The following is a 24795-nucleotide window of genomic DNA, read 5'->3' as shown; positions in this document are numbered from 1 at the left end:
TAAGTAGGTCCCCATGCAGTCTAGCAGCCAGCAGGGTGTCACATTTGCAGCTGCTTTCCTGTGGGAGCTATCTTCAATACCACACTTTTTCTGTTCAGCTCCCATTGAAAGAATACATTTGTCAGTTAAGGTATACTGCTGAGTATGGGAGCTACAAGAAAGCAGGAAGATAGATCCCAGCTACAGTAGTAAGTAGGTCCCCATGCAGTCTAGCAGCCAGCACGGTGTGACATTTGCACCTACTTTCCTGTGGGAGCTATCTTCAATACCACACTTTTTCTGTTCAGCTCCCATTGAAAGAATACATTTGTCAGTTAAGGTATACCACTGAGTATGGGAGCTACAAGAAAGCAGGAAGGCAGACCCCAGCTACATTAGTAAGTAGGTCCCCATGCAGTCTAGCAGCCAGCACGGTGTCACATTTGCAGCTGCTTTCCTGTGGGAGCTATAATCAATACCACACGTTTTTCTGTTCAGCTCCCATTGAAAAAACTACATTTTGTCAGTTAAGGTATACCGCTGAGTATGGGAGCTACAAGAAAGCAGGAAGGCAGACCCCAGCTACAGTAGTAAGTAGGTCCCCATGCAGTCTATCAGCCAGCACTGTGTCACATTTGCAGCTGCTTTCCTGTGGGAGCTATCTTCAATACCACAGTTTTTCTCCTCAGTTCCCATTTAAAGAATACATTTGTCTCTTAAGGCATACCACTGAGTATGGGAGCTACAAGAAAGCAGGAAGATAGATCCCAGATACAGTAGTAAGTAGGTCCCCATGCACTCTAGCAGCCAGCATGGTGTCACATTTGCAGATCCTTTCCTGTGGGAGCTATCTTCAATACCACACTTTTTCTGTTCAGCTCCCATTGAAAGAATACATTTGTCAGTTAAAGTATACCGCTGAGTATGGGAGCTACAAGAAAGCAGGAAGGCAGACCCCAGCTACAGTAGTAAGTAGGTCCCCATGCAGTCTAGCAGCCAGCACGGTGTCACATTTGCAGCTGCTTTCCTGTGGGAGCTATCTTCAATACCACACTTTTTCTGTTCAGCTCCCAGTGAAAGAATACATTTGTCAGTTAAGGTATACCGCTGAGTATGGGAGCTACAAGAAAGCAGGAAGGCAGACCCCAGCTACAGTAGTAAGTAGGTCCCCATGCAGTCTAGCAGGCAGCACGGTGTCACATTTGCAGCTGCTTTCCTGTGGGAGCTATCTTCAATACCACACTTTTTCTGTTCAGCTCCCATTGAAAAATACATTTGTCAGTTAAGGTGTACCACTGAGTACGGGAGCTACAAGAAAGCAGGAAGGCAGACCCCAGCTACAGTAGTAAGTAGGTCCCCATGCAGTCTAGCAGCCAGCACGGTGTCACATTTGCAGCTGCTTTCCTGTGGGAGCTATCTTCAATACCACACTTTTTCTCATCAGCTCCCGTTGAATAAACTACATTTTGACTCTTATGGTATACAACTAAGTATGGGAGCTACAAGAAAGCAGGAAGATAGATCCCAGCTACAGTAGTAAGTAGGTCCCCATGCAGTCTAGCAGCCAGCACGGTGTCACATTTGCAGCTGCTTTCCTGTGGGAGCTATCTTCAATACCACACTTTTTCTGTTCAGCTCCCATTGAAAAAATACATTTGTCTCTTAAGGTATACCACTGAGTACGGGAGCTACAAGAAAGCAGGAAGGCAGACCCCAGCTACTGTAGTAAGTAGGTCCCCATGCAGTCTAGCAGCCAGCACGGTGTCACATTTGCAGCTGCTTTCCTGTGGGAGCTATCTTCAATACCACACTTTTTCTGTTCAGCTCCCATTGAAAGAATACATCTGTCAGTTAAGGTATACCGCTGAGTATGGGAGCTACAAGAAAGCAGGAAGGCAGACCCCAGCTACAGTAGTAAGTAGGTCCCCATGCAGTCTAGCAGCCAGCACGGTGTCACATTTGCAGCTGCTTTCCTGTGGGAGCTATCTTCAATACCACACTTTTTCTGTTCAGCTCCCATTGAAAGAATACATTTGTCAGTTAAGGTATACCACTGAGTATGGGAGCTACAAGAAAGCAGGAAGGCAGACCCCAGCTACAGTAGTAAGTAGGTCCCCATGCAGTCTATCAGCCAGCACGGTGTCACATTTGCAGCTGCTTTCCTGTGGGAGCTATCTTCAATACCACACTTTTTCTCTTCAGCTCTCATTGAAAAAACTACATTTTGTCTCTTAAGGTATACAACTGAGTATGGGAGCTACAAGAAAGCAGGAAGATAGATCCCAGCTACAGTAGTAAGTAGGTCCCCATGCAGTCTAGCAGCCAGCACAGTGTCACATTTGCAGCTGCTTTCCTGTGGGAGCTATCTTCAATACCACACTTTTTCTCATCAGCTCCCATTGAATAAACTACATTTTGACTCTTAAGGTATACAACTAAGTATGGGAGCTACAAGAAAGCAGGAAGATAGATCCCAGCTACAGTAGTAAGTAGGTCCCCATGCAGTCTAGCAGCCAGCACGGTGTCACATTTGCAGCTGCTTTCCTGTGGGAGCTATCTTCAATACCACACTTTTTCTGTTCAGCTCCCATTGAAAGAATACATTTGTCAGTTACGGTATACCACTGAGTATGGGAGCTACAAGAAAGCAGGAAGGCAGACCCCAGCTACAGTAGTAAGTAGGTCCCCATGCAGTCTATCAGCCAGCACGGTGTCACATTTGCAGCTGCTTTCCTGTGGGAGCTATCTTCAATACCACACTTTTTCTCTTCAGCTCCCATTGAAAAAACTACATTTTGTCTCTTAAGGTATACAACTGAGTATGGGAGCAACAAGAAAGCAGGAAGATAGATCCCAGCTACAGTAGTAAGTAGGTCCCCATGCAGTCTAGCAGCCAGCACGGTGTCACATTTGCATCTGCTTTCCTGTGGGAGCTATCTTCAATACCACACTTTTTCTGTTCAGCTCCCATTGAAAAAATACATTTGTCTCTTAAGGTATACCACTGAGTACGGGAGCTACAAGAAAGCAGGAAGGCAGACCCCAGCTACTGTAGTAAGTAGGTCCCCATGCAGTCTAGCAGCCAGCACGGTGTGACATTTGCAGCTGCTTTCCTGTGGGAGCTATCTTCAATACCACACTTTTTCTGTTCAGCTCCCATTGAAAGAATACATTTGTCAGTTAAGGTATACCGCTGAGTATGGGAGCTACAAGAAAGCAGGAAGGCAGACCCCAGCTACAGTAGTAAGTAGGTCCCCATGCAGTCTATCAGTCAGCACGGTGTCACATTTGCAGCTGCTTTCCTGTGGGAGCTATCTTCAATACCACACTTTTTCTCCTCAGTTCCCATTTAAAGAATACATTTGTCTCTTAAGGCATACCACTGAGTATGGGAGCTACAAGAAAGCACGAATATAGATCCCAGCTACAGTAGTAAGTAGGTCCCCATGCAGTCTAGCAGCCAGCACGGTGTCACATTTGCAGCTGCTTTCCTGTGGGAGCTATCTTCAATACCACACTTTTTCTCATCAGCTCCCGTTGAATAAACTACATTTTGACTCTTAAGGTATACAACTAAGTATGGGAGCTACAAGAAAGCAGGAAGATAGATCCCAGCTACAGTAGTAAGTAGGTCCCCATGCAGTCTAGCAGCCAGCACGGTGTCACATTTGCAGCTGCTTTCCTGTGGGAGCTATCTTCAATACCACACTTTTTCTGTTCAGCTCCCATTGAAAGAATACATTTGTCAGTTAAGGTATACCGCTGAGTATGGGAGCTACAAGAAAGCAGGAAGATAGATCCCAGCTACAGTAGTAAGTAGGTCCCCATGCAGTCTATCAGCCAGGACGGTGTCACATTTGCAGCTGCTTTCCTGTGGGAGCTATCTTCAATACCACACTTTTTCTGTTCAGCTCCCATTGAAAAAACTACATTTTGTCAGTTAAGGTATACCACTGAGTATGGGAGCTACAAGAAAGCAGGAAGGCAGACCCCAGCTACAGTAGTAAGTAGGTCCCCATGCAGTCTAGCAGCCAGCACGGTGTCATATTTGCAGCTGCTTTCCTGTGGGAGCTATTTTCAATACCACACTTTTTCTTCTCAGCTCCCATTGAAAGAATACATTTGTCAGTGAAGGTATACCACTGAGTACGGGAGCTACAAGAAAGCAGGAAGGAAGACCCCAGCTACAGTAGTAAGTAGGTCCCCATGCAGTCTAGAAGCCAGCACGGTGTCACATTTGCAGCTGCTTTCCTGTGGGAGCTATCTTCAATACCACACTTTTTCTGTTCAGCTCCCATTGAAAAAATACATTTGTCTCTTAAGGTATACCGCTGAGTACGGGAGCTACAAGAAAGCAGGAAGGCAGACCCCAGCTACAGTAGTAAGTAGGTCCCCATGCAGTCTAGCAGCCAGCACGGTGTCACATTTGCAGCTGCTTTCCTGTGGGAGCTATCTTCAATACCAAACTTTTTCTTCTCAGCTCCCTTTGTAAAAACTACATTTTGTCAGTTAAGGTATACCGCTGATTATGGGAGCTACAAGAAAGCAGGAAGGCAGACCCCAGCTACAGTAGTAAGTAGGTCCCCATGCAGTCTAGCAGCCAGCACGGTGTCACATTTGCAGCTGCTTTCCTGTGGGAGCTATCTTCAATACCACACTTTTTCTTCTCAGCTCCCATTGAAAGAATACATTTGTCAGTTAAGGTATACCGCTGAGTATGGGAGCTACAAGAAAGCAGGAAGGCAGACCCCAGCTACAGTAGTAAGTAGGTCCCCATGCAGTCTAGCAGCCAGCACGGTGTCACATTTGCAGCTGCTTTCCTGTGGGAGCTATCTTCAATACCACACTTTTTCTGTTCAGCTCCCATTGAAAAAAACTACATTTTGTCTCTTAAGGTATACAACTGAGTATGGGAGCTACAAGAAAGCAGGAAGATAGATCCCAGCTACAGTAGTAAGTAGGTCCCCATGCAGTCTATCAGCCAGCACGGTGTCACATTTGCAGCTACTTTCCTGTGGGAGCTATCTTCAATACCACAATTTTTCAGTTCAGCTCCCATTGAATAAACTACATTTTGACTCTTAAGGTATACAACTAAGTATGGGAGCTACAAGAAAGCAGGAAGATAGATCCCAGCTACAGTAGTAAGTAGGTCCCCATGCAGTCTAGCAGGCAGCACGGTGTCACATTTGCAGCTGCTTTCCTGTGGGAGCTATCTTCAATATCACACTTTTTCTCCTCAGTTCCCATTTAAAGAATACATTTGTCAGTTAAGGTATACCGCTGAGTATGGGAGCTACAAGAAAGCAGGAAGATAGATCCCAGCTACAGTAGTAAGTAGGTCCCCATGCAGTCTATCAGCCAGCACTGTGTCACATTTGCATCTGCCTTCCTGTGGGAGCTATCTTCAATACCATACTTTTTCTGTTCAGCTCCCATTGAAAAAACTACATTTTGTCAGTTAAAGTATACCGCTGAGTATGGGAGCTACAAGAAAGCAGGAAGGCAGACCCCAGCTACAGTAGTAAGTAGGTCCCCATGCAGTCTAGCAGCCAGCACGGTGTCACATTTGCAGCTGCTTTCCTGTGGGAGCTATCTTCAATACCACACTTTTTCTGTTCAGCTCCCATTGAAAGAATACATTTGTCAGTTAAGGTATACCACTGAGTATGGGAGCTACAAGAAAGCAGGAAGGCAGACCCCAGCTACAGTAGTAAGTAGGTCCCCATGCAGTCTAGCAGCCAGCACGGTGTCACATTTGCAGCTGCTTTCCTGTGGGAGCTATCTTCAATACCACACTTTTTCTCTTCAGCTCCCATTGAAAAAACTACATTTTGTCTCTTAAGGTATACAACTGAGTATGGGAGCTACAAGAAAGCAGGAAGATAGATCCCAGCTACAGTAGTAAGTAGGTCCCCATGCAGTCTAGCAGCCAGCACGGTGTCACATTTGCAGCTACTTTCCTGTGGGAGCTATCTTCAATACCATACTTTTTCTGTTCAGCTCCCAATGAAAAAACTACATTTTGTCAGTTAAAGAATACCGCTGAGTATGGGAGCTACAAGAAAGCAGGAAGGCAGACCCCAGCTACAGTAGTCAGTAGGTCCCCATGCAGTCTAGCAGCCAGCACGGTGTCACATTTGCAGCTGCTTTCCTGTGGGAGCTATCTTCAATACCACACTTTTTCTGTTCAGCTCCCATTGAAAGAATACATTTGTCAGTTAAGGTATACCGCTGAGTATGGGAGCTACAAGAAAGCAGGAAGGCAGACCCCAGCTACAGTAGTAAGTAGGTCCCCATGCAGTCTAGCAGCCAGCACGGTGTGACATGTGCAGATCCTTTCCTGTGGCAGCTATCTTCAATACCACACTTTTTCTTCTCAGCTCCCATTGAAAGAATACATTTGTCAGTTAAGGTATACCAGTGAGAATGGGAGCTACAAGAAAGCAGGAAGATAGATCCCAGCTACAGTAGTAAGTAGGTCCCCATGCAGTCTAGCAGCCAGCACGGTGTCACATTTGCAGCTGCTTTCCTGTGGGAGCTATCTTCAATACCACACTTTTTCTGTTGAGCTCCCATTGAAAAAACTACATTTTGTCAGTTAAGGTATACCGCTGAGTATGGGAGCTACAAGAAAGCAGGAAGATAGATCCCAGCTACAGTAGTAAGTAGGTCCCCATGCAGTCTAGCAGCCAGCACGGTGTCACATTTGCAGCTGCTTTCCTGTGGGAGCTATTTTCAATACCACACTTTTTCTCCTCAGTTCCCATTTAAAGAATACATTTGTCAGTTAAGGTATACCGCTGAGTATGGGAGCTACAAGAAAGCAGGAAGATAGATCCCAGCTACAGTAGTAAGTAGGTCCCCATGCAGTCTAGCAGGCAGCACGGTGTCACATTTGCAGCTGCTTTCCTGTGGGAGCTATCTTCAATACCACACTTATTCTCCTCAGCTCCCATTGAAAGAATACATTTGTCAGTTAAGGTATACCTCTAAGTATGGGAGCTACAAGAAAGCAGGAAGGCAGACCCCAGCTACAATAGTAAGTAGGTCCCCATGCAGTCTAGCAGCCAGCACGGTGTCACATTTGCAGCTGCTTTCCTGTGGGAGCTATCTTCAATACCACACTTTTTCTTCTCAGCTCCCTTTGTAAAAACTACATTTTGTCAGTTAAGGTATACCGCTGAGTATGGGAGCTACAAGAAAGCAGGAAGGCAGACCCCAGCTACAGTAGTAAGTAGGTCCCCATGCAGTCTAGCAGCCAGCACGGTGTCACATTTGCAGCTGCTTTCCTGTGGGAGCTATCTTCAATATCACACTTTTTCTGTTCAGCTCCCATTGAAAGAATACATTTGTCAGTTAAGGTATACCGCTGAGTATAGGAGCTACAAGAAAGCAGGAAGGCAGACCCCAGCTACAGTAGTAAGTAGGTCCCCATGCAGTCTAGCAGCCAGCACGGTGTCACATTTGCAGCTGCTTTCCTGTGGGAGCTATCTTCAATACCACACTTTTTCTGTTCAGCTCCCATTGAAAAAATACATTTGTCTCTTAAGGTATACCACTGAGTATGGGACCTACAAGAAAGCAGGAAGGCAGACCCCAGCTACAGTAGTAAGTAGGTCCCCATGCAGTCTAGCAGCCAGCACGGTGTCACATTTGCAGCTGCTTTCCTGTGGGAGCTATCTTCAATACCACACTTTTTCTGTTCAGCTCCCATTGAAAAAATACATTTGTCTCTTAAGGTATACCACTGAGTATGGGACCTACAAGAAAGCAGGAAGGCAGACCCCAGCTACAGTAGTAAGTAGGTCCCCATGCAGTCTAGCAGCCAGCACGGTGTCACATTTGCAGCTGCTTTCCTGTCGGAGCTATCTTCAATACCACACTTTTTCTCTTCAGCTCCCATTGAAAAAACTACATTTTGTCTCTTAAGGTATACAACTGAGTATGGGAGCTACAAGAAAGCAGGAAGATAGATCCCAGCTACAGTAGTAAGTAGGTCCCCATGCAGTCTAGCAGCCAGCACGGTGTCACATTTGCAGCTACTTTCCTGTGGGAGCTATCTTCAATACCACAATTTTTCAGTTCAGCTCCCATTGAATAAACTACATTTTGACTCTTAAGGTATACAACTAAGTATGGGAGCTACAAGAAAGCAGGAAGATAGATCCCAGCTACAGTAGTAAGTAGGTCCCCATGCAGTCTAGCAGCCAGCACGGTGTCACATTTGCAGCTGCTTTCCTGTGGGAGCTATCTTCAATACCACACTTTTTCTGTTCAGTTCCCATTTAAAGAATACATTTGTCAGTTAAGGTATACCGCTGAGTATGGGAGCTACAAGAAAGCAGGAAGATAGATCCCAGCTACAGTAGTAAGTAGGTCCCCATGCAGTCTAGCAGCCAGCACGGTGTCACATTTGCAGCTGCTTTCCTGTGGGAGCTATCTTCAATACCACACTTTTTCTGTTCAGCTCCCATTGAAAAAATACATTTGTCAGTTAAGGTATACCACTGAGTATGGGACCTACAAGAAAGCAGGAAGGCAGACCCCAGCTACAGTAGTAAGTAGGTCCCCATGCAGTCTAGCAGCCAGCACGGTGTCACATTTGCAGCTGCTTTCCTGTGGGAGCTATCTTCAATACCACACTTTTTCTTCTCAGCTCCCTTTGTAAAAACTACATTTTGTCAGTTAAGGTATACCGCTGAGTATGGGAGCTACAAGAAAGCAGGAAGGCAGACCCCAGCTACAGTAGTAAGTAGGTCCCCATGCAGTCTAGCAGCCAGCACGGTGTCACATTTGCAGCTGCTTTCCTGTGGGAGCTATCTTCAATACCACACTTTTTCTTCTCAGCTCCCATTGAAAGAATACATTTGTCAGTTAAGGTATACCACTGAGTATGGGAGCTACAAGAAAGCAGGAAGGCAGACCCCAGCTACAGTAGTAAGTAGGTCCCCATGCAGTCTAGCAGCCAGCACGGTGTCACATTTGCAGCTGCTTTCCTGTGGGAGCTATCTTCAATACCACACGTTTTCTGTTCAGCTCCCATTGAAAGAATACGTTTGTCAGTTAAGGTATACCACTGAGTATGGGAGCTACAAGAAAGCAGGAAGGCAGACCCCAGCTACAGTAGTAAGTAGGTCCCCATGCAGTCTAGCAGCCAGCACGGTGTCACATTTGCAGCTGCTTTCCTGTGGGAGCTATCTTCAATACCACACTTTTTCTGTTCAGCTCCCATTGAAAGAATACATTTGTCAGTTAAGGTATACCACTGAGTATGGGAGCTACAAGAAAGCAGGAAGGCAGACCCCAGCTACAGTAGTAAGTAGGTCCCCATGCAGTCTAGCAGCCAGCACGGTGTCACATTTGCAGCTGCTTTCCTGTCGGAGCTATCTTCAATACCACACTTTTTCTGTTGAGCTCCCATTGAAAAAACTACATTTTGTCTCTTAAGGTATACAACTGAGTATGGGAGCTACAAGAAAGCAGGAAGATAGATCCCAGCTACAGTAGTAAGTAGGTCCCCATGCAGTCTAGCAGCCAGCACGGTGTCACATTTGCAGCTACTTTCCTGTGGGAGCTATCTTCAATACCACAATTTTTCAGTTCAGCTCCCATTGAATAAACTACATTTTGACTCTTAAGGTATACAACTAAGTATGGGAGCTACAAGAAAGCAGGAAGATAGATCCCAGCTACAGTAATAAGTAGGTCCCCATGCAGTCTAGCAGCCAGCACGGTGTCACATTTGCAGCTGCTTTCCTGTGGGAGCTATCTTCAATACCACACTTTTTCTCCTCAGTTCCCATTTAAAAAATACATTTGTCAGTTAAGGTATACCGCTGAGTATGGGAGCTACAAGAAAGCAGGAATATAGATCCCAGCTACAGTAGTAAGTAGGTCCCCATGCAGTCTAGCAGCCAGCACGGTGTCACATTTGCATCTGCCTTCCTGTGGGAGCTATCTTCAATACCATACTTTTTCTGTTCAGCTCCCATTGAAAAAACTACATTTTGTCAGTTAAAGTATACCGCTGAGTATGGGAGCTACAAGAAAGCAGGAAGGCAGACCCCAGCTACAGTAGTAAGTAGGTCCCCATGCAGTCTAGCAGCCAGCACGGTGTCACATTTGCAGCTGCTTTCCTGTGGGAGCTATCTTCAATACCACACTTTTTCTCTTCAGCTCCCATTGAAAGAATACATTTGTCAGTTAAAGTATACCGCGGAGTATGGGAGCTACAAGAAAGCAGGAAGGCAGACCCCAGCTACAGTAGTAAGTAGGTCCCCATGCAGTCTAGCAGCCAGCACGGTGTCACATTTGCAGCTGCTTTCCTGTGGGAGCTATCTTCAATACCACACTTTTTCTGTTCAGCTCCCATTGAAAGAATACATTTGTCAGTTAAGGTATACCGCTGAGTATGGGAGCTACAAGAAAGCAGGAAGGCAGACCCCAGCTACAGTAGTAAGTAGGTCCCCATGCAGTCTAGCAGCCAGCACCGTGTGACATGTGCAGCTGCTTTCCTGTGGGAGCTATCTTCAATACCACAGTTTTTCTTCTCAGCTCCCATTGAAAGAATACATTTGTCAGTTAAGGTATACCACTGAGTATGGGAGCTACAAGAAAGCAGGAAGATAGATCCCAGCTACAGTAGTAAGCAGGTCCCCATGCAGTCTAGCAGCCAGCACGGTGTCACATTTGCAGCTGCTTTCCTGTGGGAGCTATCTTCAATACCACACTTTTTCTTCTCAGCTCCCATTGAAAAAACCACGTTTTGTCAGTTAAGGTATACCGCTGAGTATGGGATCTACAAGAAAGCAGGAAGGCAGACCCCAGCTACAATAGTAAGTAGGTCCCCATGCAGTCTAGCAGCCAGCACGGTGTCACATTTGCAGCTGCTTTCCTGTGGGAGCTATCTTCAAACCCACACTTTTTCTGTTCAGCTCCCATTGAAAGAATACATTTGTCAGTTAAGGTATACCGCTGAGTATGGGAGCTACAAGAAAGCAGGAAGGCAGACCCCAGCTACTGTAGTAAGTAGGTCCCCATGCAGTCTAGCAGCCAGCACGGTGTCACATTTGCAGCTGCTTTCCTGTGGGAGCTATCTTCAATACCACACTTCTTCTCTTCAGCTCCCATTGAAAAAACTACATTTTGTCTCTTAAGGTATACAACTGAGTATGGGAGCTACAAGAAAGCAGGAAGATAGATCCCAGCTACAGTAGTAAGTAGGTCCCCATGCAGTCTAGCAGCCAGCACGGTGTCACATTTGCAGCTGCTTTCCTGTGGGAGCTATCTTCAATACCACAATTTTTCAGTTCAGCTCCCATTGAATAAACTACATTTTGACTCTTAAGGTATACAACTAAGTATGGGAGCTACAAGAAAGCAGGAAGATAGATCCCAGCTACAGTAGTAAGTAGGTCCCCATGCAGTCTAGCAGCCAGCACGGTGTCACATTTGCAGCTGCTTTCTTGTGGGAGCTATCTTCAATACCACACTTTTTCTCCTCAGTTCCCATTTAAAGAATACATTTGTCAGTTAAGGTATACCGCTGAGTATGGGAGCTACAAGAAAGCAGGAAGATAGATCCCAGCTACAGTAGTAAGTAGGTCCCCATGCAGTCTAGCAGCCAGCACGGTGTCACATTTGCAGCTGCTTTCCTGTGGAAGCTATCTTCAATACCATACTTTTTCTGTTCAGCTCCCATTGAAAAAACTACATTTTGTCAGTTAAGGTATACCACTGAGTATGGGAGCTACAAGAAAGCAGGAAGGCAGACCCCAGCTACAGTAGTAAGTAGGTCCCCATGCAGTCTAGCAGCCAGCACGGTGTCACATTTGCAGCTGCTTTCCTGTGGGAGCTATCTTCAATACCACACGTTTTCTGTTCAGCTCCCATTGAAAGAATACGTTTGTCAGTTAAGGTATACCACTGAGTATGGGAGCTACAAGAAAGCAGGAAGGCAGACCCCAGCTACAGTAGTAAGTAGGTCCCCATGCAGTCTAGCAGCCAGCACGGTGTCACATTTGCAGCTGCTTTCCTGTGGGAGCTATCTTCAATACCACACTTTTTCTTCTCAGCTCCCATTGAAAGAATACATTTGTCAGTTATGGTATACCACTGAGTATGGGAGCTACAAGAAAGCAGGAAGGCAGACCCCAGCTACAGTAGTAAGTAGGTCCCCATGCAGTCTAGCAGCCAGCACGGTGTCACATTTGCAGCTGCTTTCCTGTCGGAGCTATCTTCAATACCACACTTTTTCTCTTCAGCTCCCATTGAAAAAACTACATTTTGTCTCTTAAGGTATACAACTGAGTATGGGAGCTACAAGAAAGCAGGAAGATAGATCCCAGCTACAGTAGTAAGTAGGTCCCCATGCAGTCTAGCAGCCAGCACGGTGTCACATTTGCAGCTACTTTCCTGTGGGAGCTATCTTCAATACCACAATTTTTCAGTTCAGCTCCCATTGAATAAACTACATTTTGAGTCTTAAGGTATACAACTAAGTATGGGAGCTACAAGAAAGCAGGAAGATAGATCCCAGCTACAGTAGTAAGTAGGTCCCCATGCAGTCTAGCAGCCAGCACGATGTCACATTTGTAGCTGCTTTCCTGTGGGAGCTATCTTCAATACCACACTTTTTCTCCTCAGTTCCCCTTTAAAGAATACATTTGTCAGTTAAGGTATACCGCTGAGTATGGGAGCTACAAGAAAGCAGGAAGATAGATCCCAGCTACAGTAGTAAGTAGGTCCCCATGCAGTCTAGCAGCCAGCACGGTGTCACATTTGCATCTGCCTTCCTGTGGGAGCTATCTTCAATACCATACTTTTTCTGTTCAGCTCCCATTGAAAAAACTACATTTTGTCAGTTAAATTATACCGCTGAGTATGGGAGCTACAAAAAAGCAGGAAGGCAGACCCCAGCTACTGTAGTAAGTAGGTCCCCATGCAGTCTAGCAGCCAGCACGGTGTCACATTTGCAGCTGCTTTCCTGTGGGAGCTATCTTCAATACCACACTTTTTCTGTTCAGCTCCCATTGAAAGAATACATTTGTCAGTTAAAGTATACCGCTGAGTATGGGAGCTACAAGAAAGCAGGAAGGCAGACCCCAGCTACAGTAGTAAGTAGGTCCCCATGCAGTCTAGCAGCCAGCACGGTGTCACATTTGCAGCTGCTTTCCTGTGGGAGCTATCTTCAATACCACACTTTTTCTCATCAGCTCCCATTGAAAGAATACATTTGTCAGTTAAGGTATACCGCTGAGTATGGGAGCTACAAGAAAGCAGGAAGATAGATCCCAGCTACAGTAGTAAGTAGGTCCCCATGCAGTCTAGCAGGCAGCACGGTGTCACATTTGCAGCTGCTTTCCTGTGGGAGCTATCTTCAATACCACAGTTTTTCTCCTCAGCTCCCAATGAAAAAATACATTTGTCAGTTAAGGTATACCACTGAGTACGGGAGCTACAAGAGAGCAGGAAGGCAGACCCCAGCTACAGTAGTAAGTAGGTCCCCATGCAGTCTAGCAGCCAGCACGGTGTCACATTTGCAGCTGCTTTCCTGTGGGAGTTATCTTCAATACCACACTTTTTCTTCTCAGCTCCCTTTGTAAAAACTACATTTTGTCAGTTAAGGTATACCGCTGAGTATGGGAGCTACAAGAAAGCAGGAAGGCAGACCCCAGCTACAGTAGTAAGTAGGTCCCCATGCAGTCTATCAGCCAGCACGGTGTCACATTTGCAGCTGCTTTCCTGTGGGAGCTATCTTCAATACCACACTTTTACTGTTCAGCTCCCATTGAAAGAATACATTTGTCAGTTAAGGTATACCGCTGAGTATGGGAGCTACAAGAAAGCAGGAAGGCAGACCCCAGCTACTGTAGTAAGTAGGTCCGCATGCAGTCTAGCAGCCAGCACGGTGTCACATTTGCAGCTGCTTTCCTGTGGGAGCTATCTTCAATACCACAGTTTTTCTCCTCAGCTCCCATTGAAAAAATACATTTGTCAGTTAAGGTATACCACTGAGTACGGGAGCTACAAGAAAGCAGGAAGGCAGACCCCAGCTACAGTAGTAAGTAGGTCCCCATGCAGTCTAGCAGCCAGCACGGTGTCACATTTGCAGCTGCTTTCCTGTGGGAGCTATCTTCAATACCACACTTTTTCTGTTCAGCTCCCATTGAAAAAATACATTTGTCTCTTAAGGTCTACCACTGAGTACGGGAGCTACAAGAAAGCAGGAAGGCAGACCCCAGCTACAGTAGTAAGTAGGTCCCCATGCAGTCTAGCAGGCAGCACGGTGTCACATTTGCAGCTGCTTTCCTGTGGGAGCTATCTTCAATACCACACTTTTTCTTCTCAGCTCCCATTGAAAGAATACATTTGTCAGTTAAGGTATACCGCTAAGTATGGGAGCTACAAGAAAGCAGGAAGGCAGACCCCAGCTACAGTAGTAAGTAGGTCCCCATGCAGTCTAGCAGGCAGCACGGTGTCACATTTGCAGCTGCTTTCCTGTGGGAGCTATCTTCAATACCACACTTTTTCTCCTCAGCTCCCATTGAAAAAATACATTTGTCAGTTAAGGTATACCACTGAGTACGGGAGCTACAAGAAAGCAGGAAGGCAGACCCCAGCTACAGTAGTAAGTAGGTCCCCATGCAGTCTAGCAGCCAGCACGGTGTCACATTTGCAGCTGCTTTCCTGTGGGAGCTATCTTCAATACCACACTTTTTCTGTTCAGCTCCCATTGAAAGAATACATTTGTCAGTTAAGGTATACCACTGAGTATGGGAGCTACAAGAAAGCAGGAAGGCAGACCCCAGCTACAGTAGTAAGTAGGTCCCCATGCAGTCTAGCAGCCAGCACGGTGTCACATTTGCAGCTGCTTTCCTGTCGGAGCTATCTTCAATACCACACTTTTTCTCTTCAGCTCCCATTGAAAAAACTACATTTTGTCTCTGAAGGTATACAACTGAGTATGGGAGCTACAAGAAAGCAGGAAGATAGATCCCAGCTACAGTAGTAAGTAGGTCCCCATGCAGTCTAGCAGCCAGCACGGTGTCACATTTGCAGCTACTTTCCTGTGGGAGCTATCTTCAATACCACAATTTTTCAGTTCAGCTCCCATTGAATAAACTACATTTTGAGTCTTAAGGTATACAACTAAGTATGGGAGCTACAAGAAAGCAGGAAGATAGATCCCAGCTACAGTAGTAAGTAGGTCCCCATGCAGTCTAGCAGCCAGCACGATGTCACATTTGTAGCTGCTTTCCTGTGGGAGCTATCTTCAATACCACACTTTTTCTCCTCAGTTCCCATTTAAAGAATACATTTGTCAGTTAAGGTATACCGCTGAGTATGGGAGCTACAAGAAAGCAGGAAGATAGATCCCAGCTACAGTAGTAAGTAGGTCCCCATGCAGTCTAGCAGCCAGCACGGTGTCACATTTGCATCTGCCTTCCTGTGGGAGCTATCTTCAATACCATACTTTTTCTGTTCAGCTCCCATTGAAAAAACTACATTTTGTCAGTTAAAGTATACCGCTGAGTATGGGAGCTACAAAAAAGCAGGAAGGCAGACCCCAGCTACTGTAGTAAGTAGGTCCCCATGCAGTCTAGCAGCCAGCACGGTGTCACATTTGCAGCTGCTTTCCTGTGGGAGCTATCTTCAATACCACAGTTTTTCTCCTCAGCTCCCATTGAAAAAATACATTTGTCAGTTAAGGTATACCACTGAGTACGGGAGCTACAAAAAGCAGGAAGGCAGACCCCAGCTACAGTAGTAAGTAGGTCCCCATGCAGTCTAGCACCCAGCACGGTGTCACATTTGCAGCTGCTTTCCTGTGGGAGCTATCTTCAATACCACACTTTTTCTGTTCAGCTCCCATTGAAAAAATACATTTGTCTCTTAAGGTCTACCACTGAGTACGGGAGCTACAAGAAAGCAGGAAGGCAGACCCCAGCTACAGTAGTAAGTAGGTCCCCATGCAGTCTAGCAGCCAGAACGGTGTCACATTTGCAGCTGCTTTCCTGTGGGAGCTATCTTCAATACCACACTTTTTCTTCTCAGCTCACATTGAAAAAACTACGTTTTGTCAGTTAAGGTATACCGCAGAGTATGGGAGCTACAAGAAAGCAGGAAGGCAGACCCCAGCGACAATAGTAAGTAGGTCCCCATGCAGTCTAGCAGCCAGCACGGTGTCACATTTGCAGCTGCTTTCCTGTGGGAGCTATCTTCAATACCACACTTCTTCTCTTCAGCTCCCATTGAAAAAACTACATTTTGTCTCTGAAGGTATACAACTGAGTATGGGAGCTACAAGAAAGCAGGAAGATAGACCCCAGCTACAGTAGTAAGTAGGTCCCCATGCAGTCTAGCAGCCAGCACGGTGTCACATTTGCAGCTGCTTTCCTGAGGGAGCTATCTTTAATACCATACTTTTTCTGTTCAGCTCCCATTGAAAAAACTACATTTTGTCAGTTAAGGTATACCACTGAGTATGGGAGCTACAAGAAAGCAGGAAGGCAGACCCCAGCTACAGTAGTAAGTAGGTCCCCATGCAGTCTAGCAGCCAGCACGGTGTCACATTTGCAGCTGCTTTCCTGTGGGAGCTATCTTCAATACCACACTTTTTCTGTTCAGCTCCCATTGAAAGAATACATTTGTCAGTTAAGGTATACCGCTGAGTATGGGAGCTAAAAGAAAGCAGGAAGGCAGACCCCAGCTACTGTAGTAAGTAGGTCCGCATGCAGTCTAGCAGCCAGCACGGTGTCACATTTGCAGCTGCTTTCCTGTGGGAGCTATCTTCAATACCACACTTTTTCTCCTCAGCTCCCATTGAAAAAATACATTTGTCAGTTAAGGTATACCACTGAGTACGGGAGCTACAAGAAAGCAGGAAGGCAGACCCCAGCTACAGTAGTAAGTAGGTCCCCATGCAGTCTAGCAGCCAGCACGGTGTCACATTTGCAGCTGCTTTCCTGTGGGAGCTATCTTCAATACCACACTTTTTCTGTTCAGCTCCCATTGAAAAAATACATTTGTCTCTTAAGGTCTACCACTGAGTACGGGAGCTACAAGAATGCAGGAAGGCAGACCCCAGCTACAGTAGTAAGTAGGTCCCCATGCAGTCTAGCAGCCAGCACGGTGTCACATTTGCAGCTGCTTTCCTGTGGGAGCTATCTTCAATACCACACTTTTTCTTCTCAGCTCCCATTGAAAAAACTACGTTTTGTCAGTTAAGGTATACCGCTGAGTATGGGAGCTACAAGAAAGCAGGAAGGCAGACCCCAGCTACAATAGTAAGTAGGTCCCCATGCAGTCTAGCAGCCAGCACGGTGTCACATTTGCAGCTGCTTTCCTGTGGGAGCTATCTTCAATACCACACTTTTTCTGTTCAGCTCCCATTGAAAGAATACATTATTCAGTTAAGGTATACCGCTGAGTATGGGAGCTACAAGAAAGCAGGAATGCAGACCCCAGCTACAGTAGTAAGTAGGTCCCCATGCAGTCTAGCAGCCAGCACGGTGTCACATTTGCAGCTGCTTTCCTGTGGGAGCTATCTTCAATACCACACTTCTTCTCTTCAGCTCCCATTGAAAAAACTACATTTTGTCTCTTAAGGTATACAACTGAGTATGGGAGCTACAAGAAAGCAGGAAGATAGATCCCAGCTACAGTAGTAAGTAGGTCCCCATGCAGTCTAGCAGCCAGCACGGTGTCACATTTGCAGCTGCTTTCCTGTGGGAGCTATCTTCAATACCACAATTTTTCAGTTCAGCTCCCATTGAATAAACTACATTTTGACTCTTAAAGTATACAACTAAGTATGGGAGCTACAAGAAAGCAGGAAGATAGATCCCAGCTACAGTAGTAAGTAGGTCCCCATGCAGTCTAGCAGCCAGCACGGTGTCACATTTGCAGCTGCTTTCTTGTGGGAGCTATCTTCAATACCACACTTTTTCTCCTCAGTTCCCATTTAAAGAATACATTTGTCAGTTAAGGTATACCGCTGAGTATGGGAGCTACAAGAAAGCAGGAAGATAGATCCTAGCTACAGTAGTAAGTAGGTCCCCATGCAGTCTAGCAGCCAGCACGGTGTCACATTTGCAGCTGCTTTCCTGTGGAAGCTATCTTCAATACCATACTTTTTCTGTTCAGCTCCCATTGAAAAAACTACATTTTGTCAGTTAAGGTATACCACTGAGTATGGGAGCTACAAGAAAGCAGGAAGGCAGACCCCAGCTACAGTAGTAAGTAGGTCCCCATGCAGTCTAGCAACCAGCATGGTGTCACATTTGCAGCTGCTTTCCTGTGGGAGCTATCTTCAATACCACACTTTTTCTGTTCAGCTCCCATTGAAAGAATACATTTGTCAGTTAAAGTACACCGCTGAGTATGGGAGCTACAAGAAAGCAGGAAGGCAGACCCCAGCTACAGTAGTAAGTAGGTCCCCATGCAGTCTAGCAGCCAGCACGGTGTCACATTTGCAGCTGCTTTCCTGTGGGAGCTATCTTCAATACCACACGTTTTCTGTTCAGCTCCCATTGAAAGAATACGTTTGTCTCTTAAGGTATACCGCTGAGTATGGGAGCTACAAGAAAGCAGGAAGGCAGCCCCAGCTACAGTAGTAAGTAGGTCCCCATGCAGTCTAGCAGGCAGCACGGTGTCACATTTGCAGCTGCTTTCCTGTGGGAGCTATCTTCAATACCACACTTTTTCTTCTCAGCTCCCATTGAAAAAATACATTTTTCAGTTAAGGTATACAACTGAGTATGGGAGCTACAAGAAAGCAGGAAGATAGATCCCAGCTACAGTAGTAAGTAGGTCCCCATGCAGTCTAGCAGCCAGCACGGTGTCACATTTGCAGCTACTTTCCTGTGGGAGCTATCTTCAATACCACACTTTTTCTGTTCAGCTCCCATTGAAAAAATACATTTGTCTCTTAAGGTATACCACTGAGTACGGGAGCTACAAGAAAGCAGGAAGGCAGACCCCAGCTACAGTAGTAAGTAGGTCCCCATGCAGTCTAGCAGCCAGCACGGTGTCACATCTGCAGCTGCTTTCCTGTGGGAGCTATCTTCAATACCACACTTTTTCTTCTCAGCTCACATTGAAAGAATACATTTGTCAGTTAAGGTATACCGCTGAGTATGGGAGCTACAAGAAAGCAGGAAGGCAGACCCCAGCTACTGTAGTAAGTAGGTCCCCATGCAGTCTAGCAGCCAGCACGGTGTCACATTTGCAGCTGCTTTCCTGTGGGAGCTATCTTCAATACCACACTTTTTCTGTTCAGCTCCCATTGAAAGAATACATCTGTCAGTTAAGGTATACCACTGAGTATGGGAGCTACAAGAAAGCAGGAAGATAGATCCCAGCTACAGTAGTAAGTAGGTCCCCATGCAGTCTAGCAGCCAGCACGGTGTCACATTTGCAACTGCTTTCCTGTGGGAGCTATCTTCAATACCACACTTTTTCTGTTCAGCTCCCATTGAAAAAATACATTTGTCTTTTAAGGTCTACCACTGAGTACGGGAGCTACAAGAAAGCAGGAAGGCAGACCCCAGCTACAGTAGTAAGTAGGTCCCCATGCAGTCTATCAGCCAGAACGGTGTCACATTTGCAGCTGCTTTCCTGTGGGAGCTATCTTCAATACCACACTTTTTCTTCTCAGCTCCCATTGAAAAAACTACGTTTTGTCAGTTAAGGTATACCGCTGAGTATGGGAGCTACAAGAAAGCAGGAAGGCAGACCCCAGCTACAGTAGTAAGTAGGTCCCCATGCAGTCTAGCAGCCAGCACGGTGTCACATTTGCAGCTGCTTTCCTGTGGGAGCTATCTTCAATACCACACGTTTTCTGTTCAGCTCCCATTGAAAGAATACGTTTGTCAGTTAAGGTATACCACTGAGTATGGGAGCTACAAGAAAGCAGGAAGGCAGACCCCAGCTACAGTAGTAAGTAGGTCCCCGTGCAGTCTATCAGCCAGCACGGTGTCACATTTGCAGCTGCTTTCCTGTGGGAGCTATCTTCAATACCACACTTTTTCTTCTCAGCTCCCATTGAAAGAATACATTTGTCAGTTAAGGTATACTGCTAAGTATGGGAGCTACAAGAAAGCAGGAAGGCAGACCCCAGCTACAGTAGTAAGTAGGTCCCCATGCAGTCTAGCAGGCAGCACGGTGTCACATTTGCAGCTGCTTTCCTGTGGGAGCTATCTTCAATACCACAGTTTTTCTCCTCAGCTCCCATTGAAAAAATACATTTGTCAGTTAAGGTATACCACTGAGTACGGGAGCTACAAGAAAGCAGGAAGGCAGACCCCAGCTACAGTAGTAAGTAGGTCCCCATGCAGTCTAGCAGCCAGCACGGTGTCACATTTGCAGCTGCTTTCCTGTGGGAGCTATCTTCAATACCACACTTTTTCTGTTCAGCTCCCATTGAAAGAATACATTTGTCAGTTAAGGTATACCACTGAGTATGGGAGCTACAAGAAAGCAGGAAGGCAGACCCCAGCTACAGTAGTAAGTAGGTCCCCATGCAGTCTAGCAGCCAGCACGGTGTCACATTTGCAGCTGCTTTCCTGTCGGAGCTATCTTCAATACCACACTTTTTCTCTTCAGCTCCCATTGAAAAAACTACATTTTGTCTCTTAAGGTATACAACTGAGTATGGGAGCTACAAGAAAGCAGGAAGGCAGACCCCAGCTACAGTAGTAAGTAGGTCCCCATGCAGTCTAGCAGCCAGCACGGTGTCACATTTGCAGCTGCTTTCCTGTGGGAGCTATCTTCAATACCACACTTTTTCTGTTCAGCTCCCATTGAAAGAATACGTTTGTCTCTTAAGTTATACCACTGAGTATGAGAGCTACAAGAAAGCAGGAAGGCAGACCCCAGCTACAGTAGTAAGTAGGTCCCCATGCAGTTTATCAGCCAGCACGGTGTCACATTTGCAGCTGCTTTCCTGTGGGAGCTATCTTCAATACCACACTTTTTCTTCTCAGCTCCCATTGAAAAAAGTACATTTTGTCAGTTAAGGTATACCACTGAGTATGGGAGCTACAAGAAAGCAGGAAGGCAGACCCCAGCTACAGTAGTAAGTAGGTCACCATGCAGTCTAGCAGGCAGCACGGTGTCACATTTGCAGCTGCTTTCCTGTGGCAGCTATCTTCAATACCACACTTTTTCTTCTCAGCTCCCATTGAAAGAATACATTTGTCAGTTAAGGTATACCGCTGAGTATGGGAGCTACAAGAAAGCAGGAAGGCAGACCCCAGCTACAGTAGTAAGTAGGTCCCCATGCAGTCTATCAGACAGCACGGTGTGACATTTGGAGCTGCTTTCCTGTGGGAGCTATCTTCAATACCACACTTTTTCTGTTCAGCTCCCATTGAAAAAATACATTTGTCTCTTAAGGTATACCACTGAGTACGGGAGCTACAAGAAAGCAGGAAGGCAGACCCCAGCTACAGTAGTAAGTAGGTCCCCATGCAGTCTAGCAGCCAGCACGGTGTCACATTTGCAGCTGCTTTCCTGTGGGAGCTATCTTCAATATCACACTTTTTCTGTTCAGCTCCCATTGAAAAAACTACATTTTGTCAGTTAAGGTATACAACTGAGTATGGGAGCTACAAGAAAGCAGGAAGATAGATCCCAGCTACAGTAGTAAGTAGGTCCCCATGCAGTCTATCAGCCAGCACGGTGTCACATTTGCAGCTGCTTTCCTGTGGGAGCTATCTTCAATACCACACTTTTTCTGTTCAGCTCCCATTGTAAAAACTACATTTTGTCAGTTAAAGTATACCGCTGAGTATGGGAGCTACAAGAAAGCAGGAAGGCAGCCCCCAGCTACAGTAGTAAGTAGGTCCCCATGCAGTCTAGCAGCCAGCACGGTGTCACATTTGCAGCTACTTTCCTGTGGGAGCTATCTTCAATACCACACTTTTTCTGTTCAGCTCCCATTGAAAAAATACATTTGTCTCTTAAGGTATACCACTGAGTACGGGAGCTACAAGAAAGCAGGAAGGCAGACCCCAGCTACTGTAGTAAGTAGGTCCCCATGCAGTCTAGCAGCCAGCACGGTGTCACATTTGCAGCTGCTTTCCTGTGGGAGCTATCTTCAATACCACACTTTTTCTGTTCAGCTCCCATTGAAAGAATACATCTGTCAGTTAAGGTATACCACCGAGTATGGGAGCTACAAGAAAGCAGGAAGATATATCCCAGCTACAGTAGTAAGTAGGTACCCATGCAGTCTAGCAGCCAGCACGGTGTCACATTTGCAGCTGCTTTCCTGTGGGAGCTATCTTCAATACCACACTTTTTCTGTTCAGCTCCCATTGAAAAAATACATTTGTCTCTTAAGGTCTACCACTGAGTACAAGAGCTACAAGAAAGCAGGAAGGCAGACCCCAGCTACAGTAGTAAGTAGGTCCCCATGCAGTCTATCAGCCAGCACGGTGTCACATTTGCAGCTGCTTTCCTGTGGGAGCTATCTTCAATACCACACTTTTTCTGTTCAGCTCCCATTGAAAGAATACATTTGTCAGTTAAGGTATACCGCTGAGTATGGGAGCTACAAGAAAGCAGGAAGGCAGACCCCAGCTACAGTAGTAAGTAGGTCCCCATGCAGTCTAGCAGCCAGCACGGTGTCACATTTGCAGCTGCTTTCCTGTGGGAGCTATCTTCAATACCACACGTTTTCTGTTCAGCTCCCATTGAAAGAACACATTTGTCAGTTAAGGTATACCGCTGAGTATGGGAGCTACAAGAAAGCAGGAAGGCAGACCCCAGCTACAGTAGTAAGTAGGTCCCCATGCAGTCTAGCAGACAGCACGGTGTCACATTTGCAGCTGCTTTCCTGTGGCAGCTATCTTCAATACCATACTTTTTCTGTTCAGCTCCCATTGAAAAAACTACATTTTGTCAGTTAAGGTATACCACTGAGTATGGGAGCTACAAGAAAGCAGGAAGGCAGACCCCAGCTACAGTAGTAAGTAGGTCCCCATGCAGTCTAGCAGCCAGCATGGTGTCACATTTGCAGATCCTTTCCTGTGGGAGCTATCTTCAATACCACACTTTTTCTGTTCAGCTCCCATTGAAAGAATACATTTGTCAGTTAAAGTATACCGCTGAGTATGGGAGCTACAAGAAAGCAGGAAGGCAGACCCCAGCTACAGTAGTAAGTAGGTCCCCATGCAGTCTAGCAGCCAGCACGGTGTCACATTTGCAGCTGCTTTCCTGTGGGAGCTATCTTCAATACCACACTTTTTCTTCTCAGCTCCCATTGAAAGAATACATTTGTCAGTTAAGGTATACCGCTAAGTATGGGAGCTACAAGAAAGCAGGAAGGCAGACCCCAGCTACAGTAGTAAGTAGGTCCCCATGCAGTCTAGCAGACAGCACGGTGTCACATTTGCAGCTGCTTTCCTGTGGCAGCTATCTTCAATACCATACTTTTTCTGTTCAGCTCCCATTGAAAAAACTACATTTTGTCAGTTAAGGTATACCACTGAGTATGGGAGCTACAAGAAAGCAGGAAGGCAGACCCCAGCTACAGTAGTAAGTAGGTCCCCATGCAGTCTAGCAGCCAGCATGGTGTCACATTTGCAGATCCTTTCCTGTGGGAGCTATCTTCAATACCACACTTTTTCTGTTCAGCTCCCATTGAAAGAATACATTTGTCAGTTAAGGTATACCACTGAGTATGGGAGCTACAAGAAAGCAGGAAGGCAGACCCCAGCTACAGTAGTAAGTAGGTCCCCATGCAGTCTATCAGCCAGCACGGTGTCACATTTGCAGCTGCTTTCCTGTGGGAGCTATCTTCAATACCACACGTTTTCTGTTCAGCTCCCATTGAAAGAATACATTTGTCAGTTAAGGTATACCGCTGAGTATGGGAGCTACAAGAAAGCAGGAAGGCAGACCCCAGCTACAGTAGTAAGTAGGTCCCCATGCAGTCTAGCAGCCAGCACGGTGTCACATTTGCAGCTGCTTTCCTGTGGGAGCTATCTTCAATACCACACTTTTTCTTCTCAGCTCCCATTGAAAGAATACATTTGTCAGTTAAGGTATACCGCTAAGTATGGGAGCTACAAGAAAGCAGGAAGGCAGACCCCAGCTACAGTAGTAAGTAGGTCCCCATGCAGTCTAGCAGCCAGCACAGTGTCACATTTGCAGCTGCTTTCCTGTGGGAGCTATCTTCAATACCACACTTTTTCTCATCAGCTCCCATTGAATAAACTACATTTTGACTCTTAAGGTATACAACTAAGTATGGGAGCTACAAGAAAGCAGGAAGATAGATCCCAGCTACAGTAGTAAGTAGGTCCCCATGCAGTCTATCAGCCAGCACGGTGTCACATTTGCAGCTGCTTTCCTGTGGGAGCTATCTTCAATACCACACTTTTTATGTTCAGCTCCCATTGAAAAAACTACATTTTGTCAGTTAAGGTATACCACTGAGTATGGGAGCTACAAGAAAGCAGGAAGGCAGACCCCAGCTACAGTAGTAAGTAGGTCCCCATGCAGTCTAGCAGCGAGCACGGTGTCACATTTGCAGCTGCTTTCCTGTGGGAGCTATCTTCAATACCACACTTTTTCTGTTCAGCTCCCATTGAAAGAATACATTTGTCAGTTAAGGTATACCACTGAGTATGGGATCTACAAGAAAGCAGGAAGGCAGACCCCAGCTACAGTAGTAAGTAGGTCCCCATGCAGTCTATCAGCCAGCACGGTGTCACATTTGCAGCTGCTTTCCTGTGGGAGCTGTCTTCAATACCACACTTTTTCTCTTCAGCTCCCATTGAAAAAACTACATTTTGTCTCTTA

Source organism: Colius striatus, chromosome 22, assembly GCF_028858725.1.
Source record: "Colius striatus isolate bColStr4 chromosome 22, bColStr4.1.hap1, whole genome shotgun sequence".
In the NCBI taxonomy this organism is placed as follows: domain Eukaryota; kingdom Metazoa; phylum Chordata; class Aves; order Coliiformes; family Coliidae; genus Colius; species Colius striatus.
The sequence above is the reverse complement of the archived record's forward strand: the minus strand, read 5'-3'. Positions refer to the sequence as shown.